The sequence below is a fragment of the Zootoca vivipara genome, chromosome 1 (assembly GCF_965207765.1).
Source record: "Zootoca vivipara chromosome 1, rZooViv2.hap1.1, whole genome shotgun sequence".
NCBI classification, from domain to species: domain Eukaryota; kingdom Metazoa; phylum Chordata; class Lepidosauria; order Squamata; family Lacertidae; genus Zootoca; species Zootoca vivipara.
The window spans coordinates 82,076,478-82,083,416 of record NC_142582.1 but is presented as its reverse complement, the minus strand read 5'-3'; the positions used below and the strand labels follow the sequence as shown (position 1 = coordinate 82,083,416).

The following is a 6,939-nucleotide window of genomic DNA, read 5'->3' as shown; positions in this document are numbered from 1 at the left end:
AGACTTCACCCGTTGCTAAGGAACCGAAAGGGGGGCGAAGTTCTGAGAGGGAAAGTGAGACTGCAGAAACTTTTTCTCCCAGGCGATCTCAGAGGAAAAACAAAGGTGTACCACCAGAACGTTATTCTCCTGATATGGCTAACGTGTTTAATGTTTTAGTGGAGCCACAAAGCTATCAGGAAGTGCTGAGTTTGCCAGAAGAGCAGGCTAACATGTGGTTACAGGCTATGCAGGAAGAGATGTCTTCTCTAAATGAGCATAAAGTTTTTACACCAGTAGCAAAGCCTGAGGGGGCTAAAATTGTGGGCTGCAGATGGGTGTATAAGCTTAAGCCTCTAGTAACAGGAGGATACAAACACAAGGCTCATTTAGTAGCACAGGGGTATACTCAAAGACCTGGACTGGACTTTGACGAGACTTTTGCCCCGACTGTCAGGCCTGAAAGTGTAAGGTTACTTCTGACAATAGGAGCTAAAAGAAAGCTGAAACTCAATCATTTTGATATACAAGCTGCATACTTACATGCATCTTTAACTGAAGAACTTTACCTTACTGAGCCACCTGGCTTTGAGACAGGGTGCAATAGAGTGTTAAAGTTAAATAAAGCTCTCTATGGGCTTAAGCAGGCTGCTAGATCCTGGAATAAATGTCTCCACGAAGCATTGGTATCTTTAAATTTCAAACAGAGTGTAGCAGACAATTGTGTCTATGTACGTGGAACTGGAAGTGAACAAGAGTTGTGTCTAATATATGTTGATGATGTCTTATATGGTTGCAGGTCAGACAAACAGACAAAAAGGTTTGCAAAACAACTGTCTAGCAAATTCAAAGTAAAGGACCTAGGTCCAGTTCGATCATATTTAGGCTTGGAAGTGTGCTGGGCCAAGGATGGTAGTTGTTTGATAAATCAGCAGAGTAAAATCAAGCAGCTTTTAATTAACTATAGGATGCAAGACTGCAAAGGAACTGCAGTACCTATGGAGCCTGGATTTATAAAATCACTTCACACAGATGAGAGCTCATTGTTTGAACACCCTGAACTATATCAATCAGTTATTGGGAGTTTGTTATATCTGGCACAGTGGTCCAGACCAGATATTAGTTACGCAGTTGGCATATTAAGCAGACTGGTTTCAAAACCTACGCTTAATGCCTGGAAAGCAGTGAAACAAGTACTAAGGTACCTTAAGCAAACAATTGGCTATGTTTTACAATTAAATTCAGAAGGAGATGAAGTACTGTATTGTTACTGTGATAGTGACTGGGGAAATCTGCCAGATCGAAAATCTGTTACTGGTTTAGTCATTATGTTTGGTGGGGCGTTAATTACTTGGCGGTCCAGGAAGCAGAACGTAGTAAGTGGATCGTCTACTGAATCGGAATTTGCTGCAATTAATGAATTATGCAACGAAGTGATTTATTTCAAGCAGTTGTTAACAGATATAAATGTAAATTGTGAACAACCTGTACAAGTTTATGTGGATAACCAAGCATGCATAACTTTGAGTAATACAGAAGGTTTGAAATCACGTTCGAAACACATTGCAGTGAAATACCAAAACGTACGTTGCTGTGTACAGAATGATGTGATTAAATGTACTTATGTATCTAGTGAGGAAAATATTGCTGATGTGTTAACTAAACCGTTGTCAAAGATCAAGAACAAACAAATGTGTAAAGGTTTAGGTTTGCTAGAAAAAGCAAGTGAAGAGTTAATTGGTTCAGAAGAATCTGAGAGGGGGTGTTCGGGTTTTTGCTGAGTCAGTAGCATAAAACACCATCAGATTGCTTCTTCACTCAATCGAATCTAGGTCAAACTAATCTAGGTCAAACTAATAACATTTGGCAGAAAGCCAAGGTCTGCTTCTGCCTTAGCAACAGCGTTTCTATTGGTTGAGGTTCAACACTGAGACTAGTTATCTGTGAAAGCCAGTTCAGTATGTGTTGTGGTGAGTGTAGGAGAGAAATTGCTGTATAGGTTGAGAGAGAGACAGAGAGGAGAGGATTTATTTTGCTTTGTATATAGAAACTCTGTTTTATTTTATTTTAATAAATCCTGTAAATAGTTTATTCTGCGTCCAGACGTCTAGTCATTTCAGTTACCGCCAGAAGCTTCCGGAAAAACCTGCGCAAACTCTGCTGTGTTCAGGCTGCAGTCACACCTGACACTTAAAAACTCTAAGAGGTTATGGGAAGGACACTGGCTGGTTCCTGGCTGGCGTGTTGGCATCAGTGAGCTGGTGAAGCCGTGGACGTGTGGAATCGTTTGGACAACAGCTGCAGCGTGGAAGTGCTGGATGCTGTGTTTCCTGTTCTCTCTCGGAGGCCGTGAGTAGCTGGTTCCAGGTTCCAGGGAACATTGCTCTCAGATGGCGTCACAACCGTTTCAGATGGCGTTTGAGCGTCTGAATGACAGCAACTACTTGCTATGGTCTGAACGCATGCAGGCAGTGCTGCAAAGGGAACATCTCTGGCAGGCTGTAAATAAGCCACCTGCAAAAACTCTAAGATACACAACACAAAATACTGTTGCTGTATGTAGGTTTTATTTTATTTGTTTTTTATCTTAAATTTTGGAAATGTACATCCAGGTTTTTTTCCTTTAATTTTTTTGGGGCCCCCAAGAGAGTGGGGCCCTAAGCTATAGCTTGTTTAGCTTATACGTAAATCTGGCACTGGGTCGTGCTGTAGTATGTATCCCTTAAGCTGTTGTGGTAGTATGTCAGACCTTGCTGTAAGAAAATTCTGAGGCAGAGGAGCTTGATCTTTGATAGTATTTTCTGATCTGAAAGGTAGGAGGTGAAGGCACATGACAGCATGTTGTAGACAAATGGGATATCCCAGTGAAAAAACCATCAAAGGAAAATATCCATCACTGTTGACTAGGGTAATATAGGGAAGCCATATAACATTTAAAGAAACCTGCTAAATTGTGAGCAGTGACATTTCAATCATAATACCAGACTTCCTTAAACAAAGTTAATATATTTTAAGCTTATTCTGTCTTGAGACTTAATAAAACCAGAGTACTGAGTGATTGCCCATTTGTAAACAGATTGGTTCACGTTTTAAACAATGTCAGGTTTAATTTAGCTGCTATATTAATTTGTTTTTGGTTTTTTTTATAAAGAAAGAAAACAAAATAGGAATTGTTATGTAAGACGTTTTTTTCAGCAATCTTGCAACTGCTGTATTGATGTTCACAAGCACTGCATAGGTTTAAAGACATATGAGGTGTTAGCCAATTTGCACTGTGTTTGGTTTGGTTTGCTTTCAGGTCTACAGCCCCAGAGTATTGTGTTTTGTTGTGGGAAGTCTTGCATTGCTAGGCCTGCTTTAATCAACAGGCCCTCTTGGTTGCCTTCATGCTAGCCCCACCCCCACCCCGTTATCCAGTTGGAGTGACTTCACATGACATTGCCCTTGGCAATAATCAGATGTCATATTTTACAGATACCTGAGCATTCAGGTACATTTTGATCAGGCTGTTCAGTTTTGTGGTACCTTCCCCATCACAAGATCTCTGCTGGTATACTTTCATTTGATGGTCCCAGGTTTCACTTGTCCCAACATCTGAAATGAAGGCACAAAGGCAATAAGTACGGCTAAATGATGGCAACAATATTATCTTATTATCTTCTTAGTGAACCTGCAGCATTTAAAGAGTAATTTAATCATGGCTACCAGCAGACATATTTAAGAAGACTTTCCCTGAGCCGTGATCTAGTCATTTATCAAATATTAACTGGACATCTGTAAAAATGGTTTATTTGTTTTTTTATATAGAATGTGTTTAATTGCTTTAGTTGCACACCACTATGATGACTCAAGACTGTGAGGTGGTTTATAAATTTGTAAAGTAAATAATAAGATCAGGCCTAAGAAGGGAAAATTTCCAAAATGAACAACACCAGACTAAAGCCTCCGACACCCACATTTTGCCTATCACCACCAATAAGACTGCTTACCCATTGCTAGGGGCCTACCCTACCGGACTGGCACAAGAGATATGCGTCACTGTTGTTATTATAATCAGTAATAATATTTATACCAGTTGGTGAGATCAAGCCTGGCATATTCTATTGCTAGGCAAACTAGAAGTGATATGTTGCCATGGGAACTAAATAGTGAATTGCTTCTTGATGTCAAATCTTTATTGAATTGTTCTGAATAGTAAGAATAATCAGAGAAGTGGGCAGATGAACCCCTCTTAACAACAGTAGGTTGTAATCCAGTTCTGTGTCTAAAAGAAAAGGAGTCTGAGGAGGGAAACTGCAGTTTGAGGTAGTTTGAGGCAGAGACAGAGAACTGAAGTTTTCAGACTCTAGATGCACCTTAGGAAGCTGCCTGTCTTCCTAGAAATCTATTGTGGGATCAATGGATTTTGACCTATCTATTGGAGTGCTTAAACTCCATCTATGCACAATCTGCACTCAGAGAATTAGGATGTGTAGCTATATCTATCTAACATCTATCTAGTTAAATGGCCATTCCCCTGCAATATATCTCTTTCAGTGGCCTTTCCTAACACAGCCATGCACACACCTTAACACAGACATCCCCAAACTGAGACCCTCCAGATGTTTTGGCCTACAACTCCCATGATCCCTAGCTAACAGGACCAGTGGTAGGGGAAGATGGGAATTGTAGTCCAAAACAACTGGAGGGCCGAAGTTTGGGGGTGCCTGCCAAGCCTTAACATCTACCGGTAGCAGTTCTAGTCTTCACTTTTCAAATATGCATCCACTCACATCATCCAGGTGGTGGATAAGGAAGCTGTTGAGGTTCCTCTTCCTCTCAGTCGGGGCATATTCCGTGTTTCTCCTTTAATTTTTTTTATAATGCTAGATACTTGTGTTTCCCATCCCTCTCTTCGTTAGTTTCCTCCCCTTCCAGGTCCATGCCAAATTGGCAAAGTGCAGGCTTCCTCTGAATGTGATGCTATGGTTCTTCCCTGTCTAGTGAACAGGGAGTTCTTATGCAAGGAAGTGCAGCTGGAATCCAACCCCCCCCCCTCTGTCCCCTCTAGGAGTGGAGAGTGGTCTCTCTCTGATACATTTGCATGCTGCAAAACCATGGAGTGCAATGAGAACAGTGGCTCTTGCCAACAGAAGAGTCCTCTGTGTTGCCATAGTGCACCACAGCCAACCTCAAGAGTCTGTATATAGCATTAGTGCTTGATTAAATGAAATTCCTCCCTGCTGCACATTTTCTGTAAAGCAGTTACTCACTTCCTTTAGCTAAAAGGCTGTGTGACGTACCACAGTGGCATGGTTTCACTGTTCTCGTTTGATTTACTTCAGCACTTAATTGAAATGAAACCTAGTGAAAACCCTGGTTTTTTTTTAATAGTTACTTTTTTTTATTTTCCCTCCCTTTCCTTTAAAGAAACAAAGGCACAACTTTTACTGTTGCTTCTGAGGCAATTAAGATAATTAAGCCATTTGAGAACTAACAACCAAGTGACCATAGAACCTCTAATTTTTTTAAAGGGGGGGAATGCAATAAAATGGCACAATTGGTAATTGGAATTTTAATGTTCCTTCCCTGCATTTGGAGAATGAAAGAATGTGTTGCTATTAAATCTGTGCCTTTTAAAAGATGTTTTGCTAAGCAAAAGAGAAAATTAAGTAAATGGATTATAATTTGCCCCCAGATGGATTAGTCTTTTTAACATTTTCAAAGAGTTAGTGCCTTTCACTTGGAAACACCCAAGAATATGAACTGCACTCTTATATTTAACATATGCATACAAATCCTGTTGATTTCAGTGGGATTTGCGTAGGTCTTGCATTTGGGGTGCTAGCTGAATAAACTGATGAGACCCTTGCTGTTGATGAATAGATTCATCTACACTGTTTCCGTGTTTTTAGTGAAAGATGTTTATTCCTCTCACATGTGAAAGATTCCATATTTTTAAAAGCCTACAGAAATGTGGGCATGGCAATTTTGCCACAAACACACGGTAGAATTGGGGCGGGGGGGGGGGAGAGATACCTGTACTTCAAGTGTAGCAGAAGTGTGCTGAGTTCTGGGGAGTGCTGGGTAAGTTCTGTCCTGTTGAAACTCGAAGAGCTAACTGTCTACTAGTGGAGCCAACTGCCTAATGGAAATCTGGGGATTTTAAAAATTATTTATAGTAGGGAAGGGAGGGGGTTTGAAATGAACAAGTCCTGCCCCTTTCTCACCTTGCCCATCCCAGTGAGTAAATGAATGAAAACTGGCCATCCTTTTTGCTTCTCACTCTGTGTGTGTTTCGCTTAAGGAAAGGGTGAAATAGCTGTGATAATGAGGCATTAGCTGAACCTGGCCATCTCTTTGTCTGCCTCCTGTACCACCATTAGCTTGAAGGCATCCATTCAGGAATTTGAATAGCAACTTTATTTGCATGTGTTGAACTTTACATGAAGTGAAGTATTTCCTGAGATGAGGCCAATATGAGGCTTGTGCCAGGGTCAGGCAAGCTTCAAGATGGAGAATTTCATGCCATATTTAAGTTATGTCAAACTTATACTCATGCCATGATCTACAGAGATAAACCATATCATAAGTTCAGATTTACACACAGGCAATTAAGAATACACCTGTCCACAATTGTTTAGCTTTTATTATGACAGCCCTTTAAATTTCCTGGTCCAAGAACAGTCATAAAATTACAAACTGCATACAAAAACACCTTAGTATTTGTACTAGAAACTTGTATCATTTTCTGAACTTACTGTTAATGATTCTGGATAACAATGGGTCCATGGTGAGGATCCATACTGTTCAACATAGTCTGTTAATAATAGTTGATGCTTGGTAGAATCCCAATTGGATCGTTGAGAGGACTCTAGAAAGATGTTTTTAATATACATATAAATGTCCAACATCAAGAGGATATTGTAGCAGACATTGCATTTAACTTCAAGAAAATGATTTCATATTTAGAACATGGAA

General features: G+C 40.2%; 1 long non-coding RNA gene across 1 annotated transcript in view; it reads right to left on the bottom strand.

The window, feature by feature from the left end:
- Positions 1-3,442: 3,442 nt before the first annotated feature.
- The window catches only part of LOC148687642 (uncharacterized), a 680,192-nt gene continuing 676,695 nt past the window's right edge, over positions 3,443-6,939 (bottom strand). The window contains exons 2-3 of the long non-coding RNA XR_015949870.1: positions 6,720-6,832; positions 3,443-3,573 (exon numbers count right to left, since the gene is read on the bottom strand). This is a non-coding gene — a long non-coding RNA (uncharacterized LOC148687642). The remainder of the gene's footprint in view (positions 3,574-6,719; positions 6,833-6,939) is intronic.